Genomic DNA, 27,361 nt, shown 5'->3' with positions numbered 1-27,361 from the left:
CTGTCCAACTCTGATCAAATCATTATTCTCATCTTCTTCAATGTCAATGTGCTTATGTATCCTTTTATTAACAACAGAGTAAAATAATACATGTAATAATAATAATAATAATAAATAATACAGGAAAATAATAATGTAATAATAATAATAATAATAATAATAATAATAATAATAATAACAGGAAAATAATACATGTAATAATAATAATAATAATTATTATTATTATTACAGGAAAATAATACATGTAATAATAAATAAAGTAAAATAGTAAATGTAATAATAAGATCAGAGTGAAATAATAAATGTCTTAATAATAATAATAATAATAATAATAATAATAATAAAATAGAGTAAAATAAATGTAATAATGCCAACAATAATAGAGAAAAATAATAAATGTGCCATATATTCTTGCATATAAACTGACCCAAATATAAGCCAACCTGGACCCTCACCCGACTATAAGCCGAGGGGGGCTTTTTGAGTCTGAAAAAAAAGGACTGAAAAACTAGGCTTATACTCGAGTATATACAGTAAATTAACAAACAAGGAAACAATTCTACAAAGCTCACACTCATTATTGTTGTTATATTTATTTATATTCTGCTTTTTCTCTCTTAAGACAGACTCAAAGAGACTAATGGTTTTTATCTGTTATTGTTCTATTCTCTTTAGAGACAATATTATATGATTTTGTTGGTCCTTCCCCTGAATATCATCCACAGCTCCTGGTATTCCTTGGTGTTCTCCCATCCAAGCAGTAACCAAGACGGATTCTGTTTAGCTTCCAGGATCAGACAGAATCTGATGCAATATTTCCAGCATTTAGGGCTAATCTTTCCAGATAATATTTGGGAAATGTTGGGTACTTAGCAGAGGCCAAGAAGGTGGATCTAAATGGAAAGACAGATAGGCATGGGAATCGTAAAGTTGGAAGAGACCCCCAAAGGCAGGGGTCCCCAAACTTTTAAAGCAGGGGGCCAGTTCACAATCCTTCGGACCGTTGGAGGGCCGGACTATAGTTGGCCACCAAGCAATAAATAATAATAATAATAATAATAATAATAATAATAATAATAATAATAATAGCAATAATAATAAAAAGAGGGTTGGAAGAGACCCTTTGGGCCATTGAGTCCAATCCCCTTCTGCCTTTGTGTACCGAAAGCACAAGCAAAGCACCCCTGACAGATGGCCACCCAGCCTCAATGTTAATAATAATAATAATAATAATAATAATAATAATAATAGCAATAATAATAAAAAGAGGGTTGGAAGAGACCCTTTGGGCCATTGAGTCCAATCCCCTTCTGCCTTGGTGTACCGAAAGCACAAGCAAAGCACCCCTGACAGATGGCCACCCAGCCTCAATGTTAATAATAATAATAATAATAATAATAATAATAATAATAATAATAATGGCAATAATAATTTTAAAAGGGTTGGAAGAAACCCTTTGGGCCATTGAGTCCAAACCCCTTCTGCCTTTGTGCACCGAAAACACAAGCAAAGCACCCCTGACAGATGGCCACCCAGCCTCAATGTTAATAATAATAATATTAATAATAATAATAATAATTAATAAAGAGGGTTGGAAGACACACCTTGGGCCATGAAGTCCAACCCCCGTCTGCCTCTGTGCACCAAAAGCACAAGCAAAGCACCCCTGACAGATGGCCACCCAGCCTCAATGTTAATAATAATAATAATAATAATAATAATAATAATAATAATAATAATTAATGAAGAGGGTTGGAAGACACACCTTGGGCCATGAAGTCCAACCCCCGTCTGCCTCTGTGCACCAAAAGCACAAGCAAAGCACCCCTGACAGATGGCCACCCAGCCTTAATGTCAATAATAATAATAATAATAATAATAATAATCTCAGCCGGCATTTGGAAACAATAGACATTGACAAAATTACGATCTGCCAACTACAAAAGGCCACCCGACTGGGATCTGCACGCATCATCCGAAAATACATCACGCAGTCCTAGACACTTGGGAAGTGTTCGACTTGTGGTTTTGTGAAACGAAATCCAGCATGTCTATCTTGTTTGCTGTGTCATACAACATCGTTGTGTCAATAATAATAATAATAATAATAATAATAATAATAATAATAATAATAATAATAATAGGGGTTGTAAGAGAAGAAGAAACCCCTTGGGTCATTTAGCCCAACCCCCTTCTGCCCTTGTGCCATGGGGGCCGGATGAATGGCTTCGATGGGCCGCATTCGGCCCCCGGGCCTTAGTTTGGGGACCCCTGCCCAAAGGCTATCTAGTCCAGCCCATTCTGCCCATGTAGGGAATCTATAACTAAGATGTCCCTGTAAAGGTGCATCTCCAGCATCCAAGGTGGCAACCGGGTCTCATGGTCCGAAGTCTTGGTCAACCTGGGCAGGCATGGAGGCCTTGCCCAGATTTCCTTCTTGTCTTCTTTTGGGTGACCAAGAGTGCAGAAAAAATGGAGGAAACCCCAGAAGAATTGCTAGTTTGCAAAGACAATTTATGCAGGTTGTCAAACTGTTTGGAAACCCAGGGAGGCCTTGGGTGTGTCGCAGTCTCTCAGCCTCATAGGAAGGAAAGCAATGGCAAACCTCTTCTGAAAAGGTTCTGGCCATGAAAACTATTATTCAGGGCTCCTCCCTACCTAATGCAACCTTAAATGAATCTATTGCACTTTATCTATTTACGAATTTGTTACTCATAATGTGCACCTTGCTTATCCACTATTGCAACCTCATTGTTTTTAATTCGATGTTTTAATACCGTGGTTGTGTTTTTTTGTCTATTGTGTATATTTTATTACTGTTTTTGTTGTTGTCCTTTGATGTTTCATATCTTATCATTGCTTGCATTTGATTATGTTGTAAGCCGCCCGAGTCCCCTTCGGGGGAGATGGAGGCGGGATATAAATAAATTTATTATTATTATGATGAAAACTCTTAGAGTTGGAATTGAAGCGTGATTTGATTTCCCTTCCACCGGTTGACCTTGGGAGGGTCACACTCTCTCAGCTCCATAGGAAGGCAAAGGCAAACCACCTTGCAAAGGACATGACATGATAGGCTCACTGTCAATCAGAAGTGACTGAAGGCAACAATCCAGGTTCCAGTCCTCGGATGGGGAACATATCCCAGCTGGGGAGGAATCTGTGACCATCTGGGTACGATTTGTAGTTTTTTTTGTGTGTGAGTTGCTTCTGGAGTGAGAGAATTGGCTGTCTGCAGGGACGTTGCCTAGGGGACATTGCCTGGATGTTTTTATGTTTTACCATCCTTGTGGGAGGCTTCTCTCATGTCCCCGCATGGAGCTGGAGCTGATAGAGGGAGCTCAGCCGTGCTCTCCCTGGGTGGGATTCGAACCTGGCAGCCTTCAGGTCAGCAACCCAACCTTCAAGTCACGAGGCTTTTATCCCCTAGGCCAGGGGTCCCCAAACTAAGGCCCGGGGGCCAGATACGGCCCATCGAAGCCATTTATCCGGCCCCCACGACACAAGGGGGTTGGGCTAAATGACCCAAGGGGTCTCTTCTTCTCTTACAACCATTATTATTATTATTATTATTATTATTATTATTATTATTATTATTAACATTGAGGCTGGTGGCCATCTGTCAGGGGTGCTTTGCTTGTGCCTTTTGGTGCACAAAGGCAGAAGAGAGTTGGACTAAATGGCCCAAGGGGTCTCTTCCAACCCTCTTTATTATGATGATTATTATTATAAACATTGAGGCTGGGTGGCCATCTGTCAGGGGTGCTTTGCTTGAGCTTTTGCTGCACAAAGGCAGAATGGGATTGGACTAAAAGGCCCAAGGGGTCTCTTCCAACCCTTATTATTATTATTATTATTATTATTATTATTATTATTATTATTATTATTATTATTAACATTGAGGCTGGGTGGCCATCTGTCAGGGGTACTTTGCTTGTGCTTTTGGTGAGCAAAGGCAGAAGGGGATTGGACTCAATGGCCCAAATGGTCTCTTCCAACCCTCTTTTTAAATTATTTATTTATTTATTTATTATTGCTCGGTGGCCAACTATAGTCCGGCCCTTCAACAGTCTGAAGGATCGTGAACTGGCCCCCTGTTTAAAAAGTTTGGGGACCCCTGCCCTAGGCCATCGGAGGCTCCACGATTTGTAGTGGGGAGGCCTTGACTTGTGCAAAAATGCTACCAACTCGCGGAGACATTTCCTCAGCTGCAGACTGACTGCGGCATTCATTGGTCACCTGCAAAGCTTTCCTATAAAGCAGTGACATGTGTCACTTTCCGGCAGCGAAGTTTACGGCAAGCTTTGGAGCTGCACCTCGCTTCAGTTCGGAACACAAGGCTCTAGGGATGTTTGTTGCCGGAGTTGTCGCAGCTGAAAGGCAAGTTCGTTTGCACAGCTCCGAGGCGAGGCGCACCTGGTTGGCACACTGCAGCTGCCATCGTATTACCAGAACAATATCCCGCTGCTGCTCCTCTGGCTGCCGTCCTTGCGGTGCCTGCGGTGCCTGTCGCTGTGGTTTACGAGGCAGAGAAGACTTGCCGGCCAGTCGGCCTTGACCTCCTCCAAGGAGAAGGCCTCTCCAGCCACTCAGGCTCGGCAGAAAAGCTCTGGCAACCTTAAACAGCAAACACAACAAATGCAGCTTGCCCCAAAGCCCCCAAAGCCTGCTTGGTGCATCTACCGCGTTTCCCCGAAAATAAGACAGTGTCTTATATTATTTTTTGCTCCCAAAGATACTCTAGGTCTTATTTTCAGGGGATGTCTTATTTTTCCATGAAGAATTCACATTTATTGTTGAACAAAAAAAATGAACATTTATTATATACTGTACAGTAGTTGTCATCACAAACCAGCATAACTAGACAAACTGTGAATCCTATCAAGAATTTCTTGTTACTACCATTATTTCCATGTCCAACAATCTATGGTACGTACATTTACCAATCCTGCATGCTCTGGTGTTCTGTTCGGCGGCCATGCTTCCAAACACAAACGATCCTAGGTCTTACTTTAGGGGGAGGCCTTATATTTAGCAATTCAGCAAAACCTCTCCTAGGTCTTATTTTCTGGGGATGTCTTATGTTAGGGGAAACAGGGTAAGACTGGATCTGCACTGTTTTGGATTGCAGCTTGACTGTGTTGAACTGGATTATGTGACAGTGTAGACTCGTGTCATCCAGTTCAATGCAGTTCATCTATATTCTTAGATTGGATTATATGGCATCATAAATCCAGCCTAAATTGCAGTTGACAAAAGACAATCACTTTGCCTGGATATCTTCACCAAAGGTCAGAAAAAGCAGGATAATAATAAAAGTAATAATAATTATTATTATTTCTTCTTCTTCTTCTTTCTTCTTTCTTCTTTCTTCTTCCCCTGCATTTGTTTTGGCAGCACACACATATCTTGCAGTTTGAACAGCATGATATGGGTCTACACTGACCTTATAACACAGTTCCAAACTTAATTATATGGCAGAGAAGATCCAGCTTAATTGCAGTTGGCAGGAGACAATCACCTTGCCTGGATTTCTGCACCAAAGGTCAGAAAAAAGCAGGATACAAATAATAATAATAATAGCAATAGTAGTACAGTAGAGTCTCGCTTATCCAACTTTTGCTTATCCAACATTCTGTATTATCCAACAGAGTCTGCCTTTTAGTAGTCAATGTTTTTAAAGTCAATGTTTTCAATACATTGCGATGTTTTGGTGCTAAAATTGTAAGTATAGTAATTACTACATAACACTACTGTGTATTGAACTGCTTTTTATTTATTTATTTATTTACAGTATTTATATTCTGCCCTTCTTTCTCACCCTGAAGGGGAGTCAGGGCAGATCACATTGTACACATATATGGCAAACATTCAATGCCAACAGACAAACAACATACAGTTTAGACAGACACAGAGGCATTTTAACATCTTTCCAGCTTCACGATTCCGGCCACAGGGGGAGCTGTTGCTTCACCGTCCACTGGTGGCTGTTCTTCCTCATTCTTTTCCTCGTGTTTTGCTGGCAGTTTCATGGTGTTGTAAATTAGTTAAATTAGCCTCCCGCATAAAGCGTACCTAAATTTTCCCTACTTGACAGATGCAACTGTCTTTCGGGGCTGCATAGGTCAACAGCAAGCCGGGGCTATTTTAATGGTCGGGGGCTTAACCCGACCCGGGCTTCGAACTCATGACCTCTCGGTCAGTAGTGATTTATTGCAACTGGTTACTAGCCAGCTGCGCCACAGCCTGGCCCCTTTTTCTGTTGATTTGTTGTAAAACATGATGTTTTGATGCTTAACTTGTAAAATCATAACATAATTTGATGTTTAATAGGCTTTTCCTTAATCCCTTCTTATTATCCAATGTTTTCACTTATCCAACATTCTGCTGGCCTGTTTATGTTGGATAAGTGAGACTCTACTGTAGTAATCTTCTTCTTCTTGTTGTTCTTGTTCTTCTTCTTCTTCTCCTACATTTGCTTTTGGCAGCACATGCTTATCTTGTAATTTGAACGGCATGAGATGGGTCTACACTTACCCTATAACACAGTTCCAAACTTAATTATATGGCAGCGTAGATCCAGTTTAAATTGCAGTTGGCAGAAGACAGTCACCTTGCCTGGATTTCTGCACCAAAGGTCAAAAAAAGTAGGATACAATTAATAATAGTAATAATAATAATAATAATAAATAATGATCTTCCACCCGCTGCATTTGCTTTTGACAGCACACATTTAGGGCTGGATCTATGCTGCCATGTCATGCAGTTTGAACTGCATGATATGGGTCTGCACTGACCTTATAATGCAGTTCAAAACTGAATTATATGGCACTGTAGATCCAGCCATGGAATATGTTTGTAGTTTTAGCTCTGAGCGTCCTAGACTCTACCAGGGTGCATCTACATGCTAGATTTAATGCAGTTTGATGCCACTTGAACTGATCTGAGGCTTGAGTTCAGCTCTCCTGCATGAGGTCCAGCTCTATGAGCCCATAAGAAGGCTTAATCCTATGGTGCATCTGCACTGTGAATTTAATGCAGTTTGACACCATTTTAACTGCCATGGCTCAATGCTATAGAATCCTGGAAGCTGTAGTCTGGGGAGGCAGAGAAGGTGAAAAGAACATGCAAAACTGCAGCTCCCAGGATTCTCTAGTATTGAACCATGGCAGTTAAAGTGGTATCAAACTGCATTAATTTTACAGTGTAGCTTCATCCCTAGTTTCCGACCACCCTGGCACCTCTTTCTCCATTTCACGCTCTCCTCGGCCGCACTCATTCCCATGCTCTGTGTTACTTTGCACTCCATAACCCCAGTATTTGCCAAAAAAAGAAAGAAAAAAAAAATTCAAATATTTGCAGAAACCCAGATGTTGCATCTGGAAGTCATTTGGTGGGGAAAATTAAGTAATTTTCCTAAGTTATTCCGATGCAAAAATTGGTGGGCTTCAGTATCGCAGTCCACCAACCCCTGACCGCAGGAGGAGCGCATGAGGCACCGAGTGAGTCACTCTTGGCTCCGTTGCGCACGGCGCCTCGTTCTCCAGGAGCCCCATTGACGGCCATGCGGCTGCTCTGGAGTAAGGTCCTGGGTTGCATTTGAGGCCCACCTATAATAATTTCCCTTTAACTGGAGCTTGGCGCCGGCGATGAGAGAGGAAAAAGAGACGTAGATCTGATATGGATTTTGGATGGAGGCCCGGTCTGTGTATATGCAGAACGTGGAGGCAGGACTGGCAGGGAAGTGGGATGGATGGGGGGGGGGGTGTCATAAAATGCATACAGAAGAGATGGAGGAGAAGAGATGGGCCGGGCTGTGGCGCAGCTGGCTAGTAACCAGCTGCAATAAATCACTACTGACCGAGAGGTCATGAGTTCGAAGCCCGGGTCGGGTTAAGCCCCCAACCATTAAATAGCCCGGCTTGCTGTTGACCTATGCAGCCCCGAAAGACAGTTGCACCTGTCAATTAGGGAAATTTAGGTACACTTTATGCAGGAGGCTAATTTACCTAATTTACAACATCATAAAACTGCCAGCAAATTACGAGGAAAGGAATGAGGAAGTACAGCCACTAGTACACAGTGAAGCAACAGCTCCCCCTGTGGCCGGAATCGTGAAGCTGGAAAAAGATGTTAAATGCCTCTGTGTCTGTCTATATATGTTGTTTGTCTGTAGGCATTGAATGTTTGCCATATATGTGTTCATTGTAATCCGCCCTGAGTCCCCTTCGGGGTGAGAAAGAAGGGCAGGATATAAATACTGTAAATAAATAAATAAATAAATAAATAAGGAGAAAAGGAAAGCCAGTCAAGCGTGATGAGCGAAGGTTTTCTTCCCTGCATCTCAAGAGAAGCAATGAAGGAGCAGGACAGGGTTACAACCAGCATCCTCTGCGCAACAGCGTAAAACCAAAAGGTGGGATGTTGTGCAGAACAGGTGGGCATAACATCCTACGCATGATAATGTAAAACAAGGGAGATATTGTCACGTCAGCTTTAAAGAGAAAGGTGGGATATTGAGAATATCAGTGATGCGTAACATCCTGTGCGTAACTATATAAATCATGTGGGATGTTGTGCGTAACAGTTGGGCATAACATCCTATGTGTGATAATGTAAAACGGGAGCTATTGCAACATCAGCGTGAAAGAGAAAGGTGGGATATTGAGAGTATCAGTGATGCGTAATATCCTGTGCGTAACTCTATAAAACAGGTGAGATATGGGGTGCAACAGTTGGGCATAACATCCTATGCGTGATAATGTAAAACGGGAGCTATTGTAACGTCAGCGTGAAAGAGAAAGGTGGGATATTGAGTGTATCTGAGATGCGTAACATCCTGTGCGTAACTATATGAAACAGGAGGGATGTTGTGCGTAACAGTTGGGCATAACATCCTATGCGTGATAATGTAAAACAGGGGAGATATTGTAACATCAGCGTGAAAGAGAAAGGTGGGATATTGAGAGTATCAGTGATGCGTAACATCCTGTGCGTAACTATATAAAACAGGTGGGATATTGGGCATAACAGTTGGGCATAACATCCTATGCGTGATAATGTAAAACAGGGGAGATATTGCAACATCAGTGTGAAAGAGAAAGGTGGGCTCGGGCTGTGGTGCAGGCTGGAGAGCAGCTGCAATGAATCACTGCAATGAATCACTCTGACCAGGAGGTCATGAGTTCGAGGCCCGCTCGGAGCCTATGTTTGTTTTGTCTTTGTTCTATGTTAAAAGGCATTGAATGTTTGCCTATATGCGTAATGTGATCCGCCCTGAGTCCCCTTCGGGACTCAGGAATATAAATACTGTAAATAAATAAATAAATATTGAGAATATCAGTGATGCGTAACATCCTGTGCGTAACTATATAAAACAGGTGGGATGTTGTGAGTAACAGTTGGGCATAACATCCTATGCGTGATAATGTAAAACAGGGTATCTATTGCAACGTCAGCGTGAAAGAGAAAGGTGGGATATTGAGCGTATCAGTGATGCATAATATCCTGTGCGTAACTATATAAAACAGGTGGGATGTTGTGTGTAACAGTTGGGCATAACATCCTATGTGTGATAATGTAAAACGGGAGCTATTGCAACATCAGCGTGAAAGAGAAAGGTGGGAATCAGCGTGAAAGAGAAAGGTGGGATATTGAGAATATCAGTGATGCATAACATCCTGTGCGTAACATAATAAATCAGGTGGGATATTGGGTGCAACAGTTGGGCATAACATCCTATGCGTGATAATGTAAAACGGGTGCTATTGTAACCTCAGCGTGAAAGAGAAAGGTGGGATATTGAGTGTATCTGAGATGCGTAACATCCTGTGCGTAACTATATAAAACAGGTGGGATGTGGTGCGTAACAGTTGGGCATAACATCCTATGCGTGATAATGTAAAACAGGAGCTATTGTAACGTCAGCGTGAAAGAGAAAGGTGGGATATTGAGCGTATCAGTGATGCGTAACATCCTGTTCGTAACTATATGAAACAGGGGATGTTGTGCATAACAGTTTGGCATAACATCATATGCATGATAACGTAAAACGGGAGGTATTGTAACGTCAGCGTGAAAGAGTAAGGTGGCATATTGAGAGTATCAGTGATGCGTAACATCCTGTGCGTAACTATATAAATCAGGTGGGATATTGGGTGTAACAGTTGGGCATAGCATCCTATGCGTGATAATGTAAAACAGGAGCTATTGTAAAGTCAGCATGAAAGAGTAAGGTGGCATATTGAGAGTATCAGTGATGCGTAACATCCTGATACTAAAACAGGTTGGATATTGGGCGTAACATCCTGTGCTTAAAGGTGTAAAACAGAAAAGTGGCATATTGTTGTGTTCCTGTCCTGTTTTGCCTTTCAAGAACAGCCTTAAAACACTGTGGAAAGTAAATGAAAACTGCTTTACTTCAGCAAAACATAAAGTACAGCACACTCAGTGAAATAATGCAAAAGGAAGCAAGGAAGTCTTAGGGCAAGCACAGTTCTTAGTCTCTGATAAATTCCCAAAACAAATAGCAGTCTTACCTCAGAAAAAGAAACAGCAATAAATCCTTGGGAGCAGTTTCCCAGATGCAGACTTGAAGCAGGCACAAGGGGAGCAAAGAGTCAGTTTGTTACCAGGAAGAGCTGGCTGCATCTGCTTCTGCTTTATAGCAGGGCAGTTCTAAATTACTCAATTGCATTTCTGGCAGCTATTCTAGCGGAACGACGTCTCTGCCCTGTTTCCTTTCGCCTCTCCTGAAATGTGGGTACTTGCAAAATCTCCTCCTCAGATTCCAACTCACCCTCAGATTCATGAACACTTTCCTGCTCCCCTTCCTCTTCTGAAGATAGAGGAACCCCCAAAAATTCCAAGCTCTCCTGGTGTCAAGGGCTGAAGTTTAATTAAAAAAACACAAGGTAAGCCAAGACTGAGAAGAATCTAGTTTGAGTCTTCAAATTGTAGCTCACAGACAGAGTAAGGATGAACACAAGCCAAGGTCAAGAGTCCAACTAATTGTTGTATCCCAGCCTGCATCTGAACTGTCAGGTGAGCCTGAGGTTGGGCCTGTTCAGCCTGTGATTGTACCTGCACCCAACCTGTCACATGAATCTGGGTTGGGGCCTAGGATTCCTATACAGCCAGAGGTAGATGATTTTGTACAGTCAGAGTTAGATGAAGCTGCTGTTCCTAAGGATTCTGGGAGCAGGCATACAATGGTTTCAAGCAAGGAGCTTGAACTGCATTCCTTGGGAGAGTTAAGGTTGAGTTATCCCTTTGCAGATGGGCATTCCATTCTTGATAGGAATAAGGAGGTTGACAGAAGGAAAGCAATATGTCAACAGAGACAAGAAAGGGAGGTTTTGAGACTGAGCAGACAGTTGCTAATGAGAAAAGGTTTTGAGCAAACTTCCCACGATGTGATGTCTCATGGGCCATGTAGTCCCCTTCCTAGTATTATTGTGGCAGACGAAGAGGAAAACTTGGGTTTCCCACCGTCTCAGCCAGAATTGGAGCCTCTGCACCTGCAAGATGTTTGCCCACAAGAAGTCAGCCAAACAAGCCTTGAGCAGAAATCTCCCCCGTTCTCTCGCCGGGATAATTATAATCGAGATAGAGGCGCTAGGGAGGCGAATCGCCGAAGCGCCAGAATCGCTGCCAGACAATTAGCTGATTAAGCCTGTTTCCCTTGGGAAATCTTAAGGAGTCATGCATCTGGACATAGTATGGGTTTCACTTCTTGTTCCCCAGGGAAAGTGTTCCTTGGCGGGAAAAGGAAATCCTATATAGGTGTTTGCCCGCAAGGAAATCCTTGCGGAGTCAATTCGTCAGCTTCAGGAATAAGATCGTGTGTGGACTACGCTACTCCAGTTCCTTGTTTCCAGGACCAAGTTTCATGCCTTGTTCCCCGGACCCTGTTCTAGTTCCAAGCCTGCCTTGTTCTCCGGACCTCGCCACGGACCTTGTTCTTGCTTCTTGCTTCTTGTTGCCACGTATCAAGCCTTGTTTGCCAAGAATCTAGTTTGTTCCCCAGCCTTGCTGTCAAGCTCCATTGGACTAAAGGACCTTGTCATTTCCCCACATTTGCTCGGCAAGTGTGTGTTTCGGTTATTGGATTATAACTTTGGACTCTAATATCACATATTGGACATTGTTTTCCTGGACTATAGTTGACCTTTCCTGAAAGGACTATTTCTGAACTATATTCTTCACTTGTTTTTATTGACTTTATATATTCCTTTAATAAAGATATTAGATAGATTCTGGTCTCTGCGCATGGTTATTGGTGCTCTGCAGCCTGGGTCCTGACACACGGAAAGAGGCCTTGATTCTAGTTTTAAGAGGAACTGCTTCTGAGAGAGAATTCAGAGGTGGTAACTTTTCTCACCGAGAGGTTTGTTCTTGCTTCATGGACTCTTGTTTCATGTTACCTTTGGACTGTGTGCCTTCAAGGAATATCTGCCTTCCTCTGAGGCTAACAGAGTGTGACTTTCTCAGGGTCTCCCAATGGGTTCCCATGGCTGAGCAGGGATTTGAACTCTGGTCTCCTTGGAATGCCCGGGCGTTGGATCTTTGCTCAGCTGTGAAGACATCTGAAGCAACTCTTATCTGAGGAAAGGAGTCACTTGGGCTGCATCTACACTGGAGGATTAATGCAGTTTGATACCACTTTCGCTGCTGTGGCTCAAGCCTCTGGAATGACGATTCCTCCATAGCCCCCCATAGACTCTACCCAATAGGCATGTCCGATCAATGAAAAAAATGTTTCAATTCTCGTTTCTAAAGTAGGGGGCGCTGGCACTTCGATATAGAAAGTATTTCTGATTTTTTCACCCAAAAATTTCGGATATTTCCGAAAATTCGTAATGATTCTAAATGTTTCTAAAATGGGGGACGCGCATGCGCAATTGCTACACACCGGGCTTGTATGGCAATCTTCCATGTGGACGCAGAGGACATTAGCCCCCACCTTTGCGTCCATCGTGGAAGCTTCTGATTGGCCGGGGAGCGGCAGCCATGTTAGGCTGCGCTAAGCTCCCATTCAAAGTAGGGGGGGGGAATTAACGAAACATTAAGAGACAATTAGAGAACGGGCCAACAATGGTTCGAATTACATTGCTGGTTGCGCTGTGAGACAATGTCTCGGAATGCGTATCAAAAAGCGAGAACAATCCGAAATAATTCCGATATATGATTCAAAACGATTTTTTGGACATGTCTACTACCCAATATTGATAGTGTATATATGGAAATTCAAGCAGAAACACACGTCTTCCCCAAAAGCCTCACACAAAGCGGAGAGGTTGTGCTCCTCCCACCAAACTGCCCCCCCCCCAAAGCTGATAAAAATGGCAAAAAGGAGCAATTCCCCGAATCAGGAATGGCTTCCAGGTATTCTGGAAGTGGGCCCGTGTTTGTGGGTCACTTGCTGCTCCCTCCCTCCTCCAACAAAGAGCCCACAGAAACGGCTCACAAAGGGGCGCAAAGAGAGCTATCAGGCCGTGCCTCCCACACTTGCAGCTGGCTGCACACGCCGATTTTAAAAAATACATTGCATGTGGGTCTTATTTCACCCACCCAGAAAGCCAAATAAATAAATACACAGAAAAAGAGAGCGAGGGACTCAGGTGCCATTGGTCCCGTGGAAGACCTGGGAAAATGAGGATTTCGGGTGGATGCCGGAACTTCAAGACCCAGATGTGGGAAGTATAACTGACCTATGAGGATTTATTTATTTTTCCGTGTCAGGAGCAACCGGAGAGAATTGCTTCTGGAGTGAGAGAATTGGCCGTCTGCAAGGACGTTGCCCAGGGGACGCCTGGATGTTTTGATGTTTTTACCATCCTTGTGGGAGGCTTCTCTCATGTCCCTGCCTGGAGCTGGAGCTGACAGAGGGAGCTCATTGCACTCTCCCCGGGTGGGATTTGAACCTGGCAGCCTTCAGGTCAGCAACCCAACCTTCAAGTTACAAGGCTTTAATCCACTATGCCATTGGGGTTCCATTATTTATTTATTTATTTACATCATTTTTACCCCGCCTTTCTCCTCGGGGGACTCAAGGAGGCTTACAACAAATAGGCAAAAATTCAATGCCTAAAGACAGTGTACAAAACAATCTATACATATAAAAGGGTAATGAAATTTCGGCCTAGGACAAAACAACAAAACTACACATCCCAGAAACACTAAACTTGGCAGCACAACCCCTCACCCATGCCTCTACGTTCATACAACAAAAAGCTCCAGCTACTCCAGAAAACGGCCAGGCTTTGAGACTGCAAGGCTATTCACTGCTATTCCACCTGGCCAACAAAGGATTCCCATAAGCCACGGCAACGCGTGGCCGGGCAAAGCTAGTAATTCATATACAAGCAGATGCCATTACAAAATAAAATCACATTATATAAAAATTTAAACATATCCAAGATTGAGGGTTGTTGTATGTCTTTCGGGCTGTGTGGCCATGTTCCAGAAGCATTCTCTCCTGACGTTTCGCCCACATCTATGGCAGGCATCCTCAGAGGTTGTGAAGTATGGAGAAAACTAAGCAAAGAGGTTAATATATATCTGTGGAAAGTCTAGGGTGAGAGAGGTCAGTGTGAATGTTGTGTAGTTAATCACTTTAATTAGCATTGAAAAGCTTATCTGCTGTCTTCTTCCTGCCTCTGGGGCATCCTTTGTTTAGAGTCGTTAACTGCCCTTGGTTGATTCATGTCTGGAAATCCTCTGTTTTCAGAGTATTGCTTTTTATTTACTGTTCTGATTTTTGATATCCAAGATTTCAAGCAGTAGAAGTCAGTCTGGAGGGTCTCTGGGGGTCCCTTCCTCAGAGGGAAAAGCACAAAGCCTTCACTTGGAAGGGAAGGGACCTCTTGAATCTTAGGATCTTAGAGTTGGAAGGGAACCCAAAGGCTATCCAGTCTAACCTCATCTTGTCAGGAAGGAAGGTACCAAGCCGTCCTGACAGATGACCATCCAGACTCTGCTTAAAGACTTCATGTCCCCTTCTCTCAGCCTTTGTATCTCCAAGCCCAGCATCCCCATTTCCCTCAGCTGCTCCTCGGAGGGATCCATAGTTCCCACACCTTTGACCATTTCCGTTACCTTCCATCTTGTCCGTCTCCTTCTTGACTTTTGTAGCCAGAACCACACACTACATTATTCTAGGTGTGCTCTGACAAAACCAGAAGAGACTGGGACTATGACTTTCCTCTATCGAGACTTGCTGTGGGTTTTCTGGGCAGTCTGAGCATGTTCCAGTAGCATTCTCTCCTGACATTTCACCTGTCTCTATGACTAATGGCATCTACAGAGGTTCTGTTGGCAGTGAGACAAGTGGAGTGTAGATTTACCTGTGGAATAATGTCCAGGGTGGGAGAAAGAACTCTTGTCTGTTTAAAGCAAGTGTGGATGTTGCAACTGGCAAGCTTGAATTAGCATTTGAATAGCCACGAAGTTTGCAAAGTCAATCAGTGAGTGTAACTTTGCAAACTTTTGGGCTACTTAATGCCATATCCACACGTTGCCCAAATGCCCAAAGATCACTGTCTCCCAAAGCAGTTACTCTACTCCCAACTCTAGAATAGGAAACGTAATGTTGGTGGGTAGGAAACTCAGTGCACTTTGCCCAGTTCATTTTATGTTTTTATTGCTGTGTTTTTCATGTGTTTTATAATGATTGTGATTTTAATGCCTTTTAAATTTATTTGTGTGTTTTGTAAAACTGTATATTGTATGCTGGTTTTATATCTGTAAGCCGCCCCGAGTCCCTCTGGGGAGATGGTGGCGGGGTACAAAAATAAAATTATTATTATTACTAGCTGTGCCCAGCCACGCGTTGCTGTGGCGTTGTCTGGTGGTGTTGGTGAGAACTTGTTGAGGCTGGATGGCCATCTGTCAGGAGTGCTTGGATTGTGTCCTCCTGCATGGTAGAAGGAAGTTGATCTGGATGATCCTTAGGAGTCACTCCAAACCTTAGGATTGTATGATGATGTTGTTATTATTATTATTATTATTATTATTAGTAGTAGTAGTAGTAGTAGTAGTAGTAGTATTGAGAGGCTGGGTGGCCATCTGTTGGGAGTGCTTGGATTGTGTCCTGCATGGCAGAATTGGGTTGGACTAGATGGCCTTTAGGGGTGTCTCCTAACTGTCTGATGCTATGATTCGATGTGTATTATTATTGTGCAGATATTGGATGGCCATCTGTCAGGAGTGCTTGGATTGTGTCCTCCTGCATGGTAGAAGGAAGTTGAACTGGATGATCCTTAGGGGTATTGTATTATTATTATTATTATTATTATTATTATTATTATTATTATTATTATGGGGCTGGGTGGCCATCTGTTGGGCTGAGTGGGTTGCTAGGGGACCAAGTGGGCGGAGCTTAGCCTTCTAACTGGCAGCAATTGGATAAAAACAATTATTCCTCTCCCTCTAATTAGGACTTTATTTTTCTTTTCTTTTTGTTGTATGAACGTAGAGGCATGGATGAGGGGTTGTGTTGCCAAGTTTAGTGTTTCTGGGATGTGTAGTTTTGTTGTTTTGTCCTAGGCTGAAATTTCATTACCCTGTTATATATATAGATTATTATTATTATTATTATTATTATTATTATTATTATTATTATTATTAGGAAAAGAGAGTTAAAGATGGGCTTAAAGCTAACCTTAAAAACTGTGGCATAGACACTGAGAACTGGGAAGCCCTGGCCCTTGTGCGCTCTAACTGGAGGTCAGCTGTGACCAGCAGTGCTGCGGAGTTCGAAGAGGCACGAATGGAGGGCGAAATGGAGAAGCGTGCCAAAAGGAAAGCTTGTCAAGCCAACCCTGATCGGGATTGCCTTCCGTCTGGAAACCGATGTCCTCACTGTAGAAGAACATGTGGGTCAAGAATAGGGCTCCTGAGTCACCTACGTACCCACCGCCAAGACAATACACTTGGAGGACCATCATATTCGGACAACGAAGGATCACCTAACCAAGTCTTAAGATTGGCTATTACACTACATTAGCTGTTTCCCAGGCTTGTCCAGCAGACCTTTGACCATCTTGATCTCTTCGTTCCAACTCATCAAAGGCTGTCTTGAACCTCTTCCTCATGTTTGTTGATCTTGTAAAGCTGTCAGAAAACAACATTGGGGTCATAGTGTTACAAGGTACACCGTGAATCAAGCCTCTCTTTTTGCTAAATGTTTATGTATTTGAGTTACAATATGATGCGCATAGCCATGGGACCCTTGGTTTCAGTGATACACATCCAACAAAATAAGTCTTCTTCAGGAAGTTTCTAGGTCCTCCATGATATGTTTGTGCTAGAAGTGACTGCAGAGTTGCTCCGGAGGACTCTGCAAATACTTAGGGTGGAATTTTGGAGTATTTGGGATTTCCAAATAAGGAATGCTCATCCTACATTATAGAATCATAGAACCACAGAATCATCGAGTTGGAAGGGATCCTAAGAGTCCAACCTGCTTCTGCCAGGCAGGAAGACCCAATCAAAGCCCTCCCAACAGATGCCCACCCAGCCTCGGCTTCAAAACCTCCAGAGAAGGAGACACCAGTTCAGAATATTTCAGTGTTGAACAGCTCTTTCGTTCAGGACTTTCTTCCTAACTTTTAACTGGAGCCTCTTTTCTTGCTACTTGAATCCATTGCTCCATTGTGTCGTAGTCTCTGGAGCTGAAAACAGATACAAAAGTTACAAATACTATTTGACAAACGTTGTAAAATGTTAACTGGTTGATAAACATTGCTATTAAAAGCCACCAATAAACAAAACACAGCCAGAGAGCCCAATCCATCAAGGCGTGTTTCCTTGGGCAGGCCCCTTCCAAGGATGTCTGGGGTCACCCGGGTCAGGAACCGTCCACTCTCCTCCGGACACTTTGGTATGCAATGATGCAGAAACAGCAACAAGGGCCTTCTCCCCAAAGTAGCCTAAATTGAGGGTGCAGAGGGCTGTCAAAACTCCTGGAGCTCAGTAATAGTTGAGAAAGTAGTTGAGTCATATGGCAGGGAGAGTAAGATTCTCCGTTACCTTCTCAAGTGTTCCTGACCTTTGCAAAACCCAATGAAGTTCTCAACTCCGTCCGCAGCTACTCTTGGCCTTTGCAAAACCCAGTGAGGTTCTTAACTATTTCCTCAACTATTCCTAATTTTTCGAAACTTGGTGAGTTTTACAACTACTTTCTCAACTATTCCTTTGCAAAACTGGTGAGATTCTCAATTACTTTCTCAGCCACTCCTAACCTTTATAAAACCCAATGAATTTCTCAACTATTTTCTCAGTTACTCCTGACTTTTCAAAACCCGATGAAGTTTCCATTTCCCTTCCCAACTACTCCTTTGCAATACCAGTGAGATTCTCTACTGCTTTCTCAACTACTCCTGACTTTTCAAAACCTGGTGAGTTTTCCAACTACTTTCTCAACGATTCCTTTGCAAAACCAGTGAGGTTATTAACTACTTTCTCATCTACTCATCAAAACCTGGTGAGTTTTCCAACTACTTTCTCGACTACTCCTTTGCAAAACCAGTGAGGTTATTAACTACTTTCTCATCTACTCATCAAAACTTGGTGAGTTTTCCAACTGTTTTCCCAACGACTCCTTTGCAAACCCAGTGAGTTTCTTAACTACGTTCTCTACTACTCCTGACTTTTCAAAACACGGTGAGGTTTCCAACTACTTTCTCAACTACTCCTTTGCAAAACCAGTGAGTTTCTTAACTATGTTCCCTACCTCTCTGGACATTTCAAAACTCCGTGATGTTTCCAACTACGTTCTCAACTACTCCTTTGCAAAACCAGTGAGGTTATTAACTACTTTTTTTAGTTATTCCTAAGTTTTCAAAAACAGGTTAGGTTTCCAACTACTTTATCAACTACCCCTTTGCAAAACCAGCGAAATTCTCACTTACTTTCTCGGCTACTCCTGACTTTTCAAAGCCTGGTGAGGTTTCCAACTGTTTTCTCAACTACTCCTTTGCAAGGCCAGTGAGATTCTCAACTACTTTTTCAACTACTCCTTTTTCAAACATAGTGAGGTTATTAACTACTCATTTAACTATTTTCTCATCTACTCCTGACTTTTCAAAACCCAGTGATGTTTCCAACTGTTTTCCCAACTACTCCCTTGCAAACCCAGTGAGATTCTCAACTACTTTCTGAATTACTCCTTTGCAAAACCAGTGAGTTTCTTAACTATGTTCCCTACCTCTCTGGACATTTCAAAACTCCGTGATGTTTCCAACTACGTTCTCAACTACTCCTTTGCAAAACCAGTGAGGTTATTAACTACTTTTTTTAGTTACTCCTAAGTTTTCAAAAACAGGTTAGGTTTCCAACTACTTTATCAACTACCCCTTTGCAAAACCAGCGAAATTCTCACTTACTTTCTCGGCTACTCCTGACTTTTCAAAGCCTGGTGAGGTTTCCAACTGTTTTCTCAACTACTCCTTTGCAAGGCCAGTGAGATTCTCAACTACTTTTTCAACTACTCCTTTTTCAAACATAGTGAGGTTATTAACTACTCATTTAACTATTTTCTCATCTACTCCTGACTTTTCAAAACCCAGTGATGTTTCCAACTGTTTTCCCAACTACTCCCTTGCAAACCCAGTGAGATTCTCAACTACTTTCTCAATTACTCCTTTGCAAAACCCAGTGAGTTTCTTAACTACTTTCTCAGCTACTTCTGACTTTTCTAAACCCGATGAAATTTCCAACTACTTTCTCAGCTACTCCTTTGCAAAGTCAGTGAGATTCTCAACTACTTTCTCAACTACTTCTTTGCAAAACCCAGTGAGTTTCTTAACTACATTCTCTACTACCTCTGACCTTTCAAAACCCGGTGATGTTTCCAGCTACTTTCTCAACTACTCCTTTGCAAAACCAATGAGATTCTCAATTACTTTCTCAGCCACTTCTCACCTTTGCAAACCCAGTGGAGTTCTTAACTACTTTCTCATCTACTTTTGACTTTCCAATACCCGGTGAAGTTTCCAACTACTTTCTCAGCTACTCCTTTGCAAAGCCAGTGAGATTCTCAACTACTTTCTCAACTACTCCTTTGCAAACCCAGTGAGTTTCTTAACTACATTCTCTACTACCTCTGACCTTTCAAAACCCGGTGATGTTTCCAACTACTTTCTCAACTACACCTTTGCAAAACCAGTAAGATTCTCAATTACGTTTTCAGCCACTTCTCGCCTTTGCAAAACCCAGTGGAGTTCTTAACTACTTTCTCAGCTACTCCTGACTTTTCAAAACCCGGTGAGGTTTCCAACCTCTTTTTCAACTACTCCTTTGCAAACCCAGTGAGTTTCTTAACTATGTTCTCTACTACCCCTGGCTTTTCAAAACCCAGTGATGTTTCCAACTACTTTCTCAACTACTCCTTTGCAAAACCAGTAAGATTCTCAATTACTTTTTCAGTCACTTCTCACCTTTGCAAAACCCAGTGGAGTTCTTAACTACTTTCTCAGCCACTTCTTGCCTTTGCAAAACCCAGTGGAGTTCTTAACTACTTTCTCAGCCACTTCTTGCCTTTGCACAACCCAGTGGAGTTCTTAACTACTTTCTCAGCCACTTCTTGCCTTTGCACAACCCAGTGGAGTTCTTAACTACTTTCTCAGCCACTTCTTGCCTTTGCACAACCCAGTGGAGTTCTTAACTACTTTCTCAGCCACTTCTTGCCTTTGCAAAACCCAGTGGAGTTCTTAACTACTTTCTCAGCCACTTCTTGCCTTTGCACAACCCAGTGGAGTTCTTAACTACTTTCTCAGCCACTTCTTGCCTTTGCACAACCCAGTGGAGTTCTTAACTACTTTCTCAGCCACTTCTTGCCTTTGCAAAACCCAGTGGAGTTCTTAACTACTTTCTCAGCCACTTCTTGCCTTTGCACAACCCAGTGGAGTTCTTAACTACTTTCTCAGCCACTTCTTGCCTTTGCACAACCCAGTGGAGTTCTTAACTACTTTCTCAGCCACTTCTTGCCTTTGCACAACCCAGTGGCATTCTTAACTACTTTCTCAGTTACTTCTGACTTTTCAAAATCCAGTGATGTTTCCAACTACTTTCTCAACTATTCCTTTGCAAAGCCAGTGAGATTTTATTTATTTATTCTCAATTACTTTCTCAGCTACTCCTGACCTTTGCAAAACCCACAGTTGCCAGTGTGCAAGCATCCCTCTTTCACTTTTTGACCCCTGTGTGATGTGCAGTGTGCTTGAACATGCCTGCCGTGGGCCCCGGGTGCGTGATTCACATGTGCTGAGCTGACACATCTATCTGGAGCGGATCTGGCAGGCGTGTGAGCCCCTGCGGCACTGTGAACCCAACGTGGGATGTTTGCACTTCATCGGTGCCGGTGCAGCCAGGTGGAGGCCAGCGCGCATGGATTTGCACTCGTGCCTGGGGGAACTCGCATGGCCGCATGCGCCACACACACGGTTGCGATGCAAACACCTCGGGGACCGCAAAAACGGTCCATTCCTATCCGAGAGGTTGCCGTTTCTCAGCCTTGGAATTTGAAGGCGGGAGGAAGGCTGCTTCCTTTCGTGCGCAGTTGCTTGTAAAGCTCTAATGGCCGGGGTTGTTGGGAGTGCATTTCCCTGGCTTTGTGAGGGATGGGATGGGAGGGGGTTCGGATGCCGTTTGCAAGCGGGAGGAGGCACGAACGGGGCCGTGACCCCCCAAAGGGATTGCAAAAGGCAGGCCCACCCCAGCCATTCTGGAAACACTTATTTGGCTTCCCTCTCCAGGAAAAAGGACCTGATTTAGCATCCTCGAGGAACGGCCTCTCATTTATTATGCCTCTCGAGCTGAAGGTCTGCCCCACACACTGGCGCCGCTGCAGAAGGGGCAGACGGAGTTCATTTCCTGACCCACTTGCCTATCTTTCTCTTGAATGGCTCTAACTTTGTAGCAAACATGAGCCAACTTGGGCCCTCCCTCCAGGTCTTTTGGACTCCAACTCCCACCATTCCTAACAGCCTACCACGTCCTAGTCTCCAGGGCAGCAGAAAACAAGCTCCCTCCCTCCTCCCTGTGACTTCCCTTCACGTATTTGTACATGGCCCTCATCATGTCTCCTCTCAGCCTTCTCTTCTGCAGGCTAAACATGCCCAGCTCTTTAAGCCGCTCCTCATAGGGCTTGTTCTCCAGACCTTTGATCATTTTAGTTGCTTTCCAGCTTGTCAACATCTCCCTTCAATTGTGGTGCCCAGAATTGGACACAGTGTGATTCCAGGTGTGGTCTGACCAAGGCAGAATAGAATAAGGGGGAGCAGGACTTCCCTGGATCTAGACCAATGATGGGCAAGCTTTTGCGCTTGGTGTGTCAAAATTCACCAAAAAACCTAGCATGACTTGGGTGGTGTGTCACTTCGAGAGAAAAAACCACAATTTCACAATATATATAGTTTAAATAACAAAAATATATAATTGTAATATATAACTACAGTACAATCTCACTTATCCAACACTCGCTTATCCAATGTTCTGGATTATCCAACGCATTTTTGTAGTCAATGTTTTCAATACATCGTGATATTTTGGTGCTAAATTCGTAAATACAGTAATTACTACATAGCATTATTGCGTATTGAACTACTTTTTCTGTCAAATTTGTTGTTAAACATTATATTTTAGTGCTTAATTTGTAAAATCATAACCTAATTTGATGTTTAATAGGCTTTTCCTTAATCCCTCCTTATTATCCAACATATTCGCTTATCCAACGTTCTGCTGGCCCATTTATGTTGGATAAGTGAGACTCTACTGTATATTTAATAAATCAAAAACTATTTACTACCATTATTTCCATGTGCAACAATCTATGGTACCTCTTGCAGTTTCCACGCTGATTTCTCTCGGTTGTAGTTTCAATGTAATCATGAATAATGAATAATATAATAATAATATAATAGTAATAATATAATAATATTCTACAATAATAATAGAATAATAATAGAATTATATATAATATATAATGTAATTGTCAGGGTATTGTGTATTGTGAAATGTAAAAATCAATCTGGATACAGCAATTATGGAGTTAATGAGAGTCTGCTATGATTGATGTATCACAGGACCAATGGGGTCAAGTGTGTTTTGACCGGGACTTACTATCTGGTTCCTGTGGAATGTAGTGGGAGCAGTTTCCTGTGTAGAGCGGAGAACAGCGATGAGCAATGTGCTGTGTGTGTGCATGGGTGCTTTCGGCAAGCACTCATGGAGGAAAGGACTGAATTGACTCTATTTGTATATAGATCATGTAAATAAAGTTTAATCAACAGTTGGACTTCGTCTGCTGGAGTGAGTTTGTCCAGTGCTGTTTTCCACACTGGGAGACAGTCTGGAGAGAAGGAGGCAGACCGGGATGGTGAATTTTTTGGATTTCACTCTGCTACCCATCATCCCCGCTGACAGTAATGTGCACAATTCCCATGGAGTAAACAACAAAACCACTGGACCAAATCACACCAAATTTGGCCACAAAAGACATTAGTCGTCCAATCAATCTGCATGCGGCAGCGTGTCAGCAAAAATGGCTAGGCGTGTCAGTGCTGACACGCATTTCATAGGTTGGCCATCACTGATCTAGACGCTATACTCCTATTTATGCAGGCCAGAATCCCACTGGCTTTTTTCGCCGCCGCGTCACATTGTAGGCTCATGTTTAACTTGTTGTCCACGAGGACTCCAAGGTCTTTTTCACACAGACAAGGGTTCTTCCTCCCACCCTGGACATTATTCCACAGAGTGAAGCAGGTTGGGTGTATATACCTGTGGACATTATTCCACAAGTGTATACACACTCCACTTGTTTCATGGCCAACAGACTTCTGAACAAACCTCTGAGGATGCTTGCCACAAATGTAGGCGAAATGTCTTCTGCCGATAGTCTCATTTTGTAAATGTCTGGACCAAGATGCAGAACATTTTTCACTATGTTGTCGAAGGCTTTCATGGCCAGAATCACAGGGTTGTTGTATGTCTTTCGGGCTGTGTGGCCATGTTCCAGAAGCATTCTCTCCTGACGTTTCGCCCACATCTATGGCAGGCATCCTCAGAGGTTGTGAGGTATGGATAAACTAAGTCAGGAAAGGAAACTCTTGCCACACCTTGGACTCTACACAGATATATATTCTTTCCTTTCCTGACTTAGTTTATCCATACCTCACAACCTCTGAGGATGCCTGCCATAGATGTGGGCGAAACGTCAGGAGAGAATGCTTCTGGAACATGGCCACACAGCCCGAAAGACATACAACAACCCATTTTTCACTACTTTGTTGCTTTCATCATCAGGTTGTAAGTGACTTTCTTTGATGATCGCAATTCTTCTTTTTCATAATGTAGATGGCCCTCTGTATCCACAGATTCTGTCTCCACAATTTTCAACCATCCACATTCCAAAAATAAGTTCCAAAAAGCAAACCCTAATTTTGATATTTTAGATAAGGGGCACAGTTTCACTCTTCCATTGCAATTTATAGGACTTGAGCATCTATGGTTTTTGGCATCGTGAAACTTTCCTGAAACTTTTCTGCTTTGTGTTAAATAGCAGCATATTCCTTTGTATTTTCAGTATGTTATGTTGCTGGGGCTTATTGTGCTGTCAATGGCTGCTTTGATTCTGTATCACAATGGAAGGAAATGTTTATCATAAATGCAGACATGAAAGGTTTATATTCCCCAAGAAAGGGTGCCAATCGGGGAAATGAAATTTTTTATTTAATCCTGTCCAAGGAGACATAAAGGCCAATATGGTTCAGATTGAAGCCGGCTTTGCCTTTGATCTGCCAGAGCCCTTCGCGGAATCATCCCCTCCAATATTTTTCAAATGAAAACAAAAACATGATGTGGCTGAAAAACATCCATATATACATATGGTGAATGTAAAGGCAGGTATTTGATGATATTGATGACGTTTCCTTTGAAATAGTAAGCGAGAAATTAAAGTATTTCCTTTGAAATAAGGGAACATTAAGGCATTTTTCTTGAAAATATGGGAAGCATTAAGGTGTTTTCTTCGAAATAAGGGGGAAAAAATAAGGCATTGTCGAAGGCTTTCACTGGGTGGCTGTGAGTTTTCTGGGCTCTATTGATTCCCCCAGGTAGGAAGCAGCCAGGCTTTGAAGCTGGAAGGCTAATCAATGCTAACCAAGGTGGCCAATGGCAACATTCACACTTTCCTCCAACAGACAAGAGTTCTTTCTCCCACTATTATTTTCTCTCTAATAATAGTAATAATAGGCCCCCTCTCCCGTTCCCACCGGCTGTGCTTATGACGGGGGTGGGACTGAGAGCACGGCCTCCACTGCTTACGGAAGTGCCCGAGATGCGATTTGACAAACAGCCTGGACCTGAGCCGTTTAGGGCTTTATAGGTAACAACCTGTCCTGTTTTGTCTTTCAAGAACAGCCTTAAAACTCTGTGGTAAGTAAATGAAAACAGCTTTATTTCAGCAAAACATAAAGTACAGCACACTCAGTGGAATAATGCAAAAGAAAGCAAAGAAGTCTTAATGCAGACACAGTTCTTAGTCTTGTTATCGAGACCGCGATTTAGCCAGGATCTGCCCTGTGAGGGAGATCCGATCGCTGTCAGTCTCTGATCAATTCCCAAATCAAATACAGTAGAGTCTCACTTATCCAACATTCGCTTATCCAACATTCTGGATTATCCAACGCAGTCTATCTTTTAGTAGTCAGTGTTTTTGTAGTCAATCTTTTCAATACATTGTGATGTTTTGGTGTTAAATTCGTAAATACAGTAATTACTACTTAACATTGTTGTGCACTGAACTGCTTTTTCTGACAAATTTGTTGTAAAACATGATGTTTTGGTGCTTAATTTGGAAAATCATAATATAATTTGATTTATTATCCAACACATTTGCTTATCCAATGTTCTGCCGGCCCGTTTATGTTGGATAAGTGAGACTCTACTGTAGCAGTCTTACTTCAGACAAAGAAATCCTTAGGAGCAGTTTCCCAGATGCAGACGCGAAACAGGCACAAGGGGAGCGAAGGCTTAGGTCAGGGGTCCTCAAACTTTTTAAGCCGAGGGCCGGTCCACAATCCTTCAGACTGTTAAGGGGCCGGATTATCATTTGAAAAAAAAATACAAACAAATTTCGATGCACACTACATATGACTTATTTGTAGTGCAAAAACAACAACAACAACAAGAACAATGAAAGAACAATACAATATTTAAAAATAAAAACAATTTTAACCAACATACATTGATCAGGATTTCAATGGGAAGTGTGGTCCTGCTTCTGGCCAATGAGATAGTCAAGTTAATTAGGGTTGTTGTTGTTGTTGTTGTTGTTGTTGTTGTTGTTGTTGTTGTGTGCCTTCAAGTCATTTCAGAAATTTATTTACTGCATTTATTTACTACATTTGTATCACACCCTTCTCACCTCAAAGGGGACTCAGAGTGGCTTACAAATTATATGTACATACAATATATTATATTATTAGCATAGCACAATATTAGCATTATATATTACTATATTGAACTATACCACTATACTGTAATATTATTAGTAATATTATATGTAATATAGAATATATAATTAATATTATATAGTATTATAATTAGTGTTATATTGTATTACATTATAATATTATTATCAATATTATATGTATATACAATATATTATATTATCAAACTGAGGGCGGGGGCCAGGTAAATGACCTTGGAGGGCCGCATCCGGCCCCCGGGCCTTAGTTTGGGGACCCCTGGCTTAGGCATTGGAGTCAGTTTGTTACCAGCAAGAGCTGGCTGCACCTGCTTCTGCTTTATAGCCCTGAGTCCCCTCACAGCTGCTAGGGCAGTTCCCAATTATTCAACTGCATTTCTGGCAGCTATTCGAGCTGAATGACATCTCTGCTCCGTTTCCTTTCACCTCTCCTGAAATGTGGGTACTTACAAAATCTCACCCTCAGATTCATGAACACTTTCCTGCTCTGCTTTCTTTTCTGAAAGAGGAGGAATCCCTAACACAACCAGCACTTTGTATTTAGCTCAGAAACAAACCGACAGCCAATGGAGCTGCCACAACACGGGTGTGGGTCTCGCCCTGTTCGGGTAGCCTGGCTGCCGATTGCTGAACTAGCTGTACTATTGAGTGAATGCAGTTTGATCCCCTGCAATGGTGCATTGCTATGGAATCCTGGGAGCTGTAGCTTTACAAGGTCTTTAGTCTTCTCTGCCAAAGGGAGCTGGAGCCTCTCCAAACTACAAATCCCAGGCTTCTAGAGCTTTGAGCCTGGGCAGTTCAAATGATGCCAGATTACATTAATTAGGGTAGATGCACCCAAAGAGAAGCCTGGAATGGGTTTGTTTA

At 42.5% G+C, this 27,361-nt stretch overlaps 1 protein-coding gene and 1 long non-coding RNA gene across 4 annotated transcripts in view; both read left to right on the top strand.

The window, feature by feature from the left end:
- Positions 1 to 27,361, top strand: part of il11ra (interleukin 11 receptor subunit alpha) — a 247,901-nt gene that overhangs the window by 59,635 nt on the left and 160,905 nt on the right. Inside the window, exon 2 of one of the 3 annotated variants that reach the window (XM_062972653.1) lies at positions 5,398 to 5,545. The exons of the other annotated variants lie outside the window; for them this stretch is intronic. The gene's annotated coding sequence lies outside the window, so the exon portion shown is untranslated. The remainder of the gene's footprint in view (positions 1 to 5,397; positions 5,546 to 27,361) is intronic. 3 annotated transcript variants of the gene reach the window in all.
- Positions 8,128 to 14,235, top strand: LOC134296821 (uncharacterized). Its single transcript, XR_010003685.1, has 2 exons — positions 8,128 to 8,804; positions 9,105 to 14,235. It is a non-coding gene; the product is annotated as an uncharacterized LOC134296821 (long non-coding RNA).

This window comes from Anolis carolinensis, chromosome 2 (genome assembly GCF_035594765.1).
Source record: "Anolis carolinensis isolate JA03-04 chromosome 2, rAnoCar3.1.pri, whole genome shotgun sequence".
Classification (NCBI taxonomy): domain Eukaryota; kingdom Metazoa; phylum Chordata; class Lepidosauria; order Squamata; family Dactyloidae; genus Anolis; species Anolis carolinensis.
The sequence above is the reverse complement of the archived record's forward strand: the minus strand, read 5'-3'. Positions and strand labels throughout refer to the sequence as shown.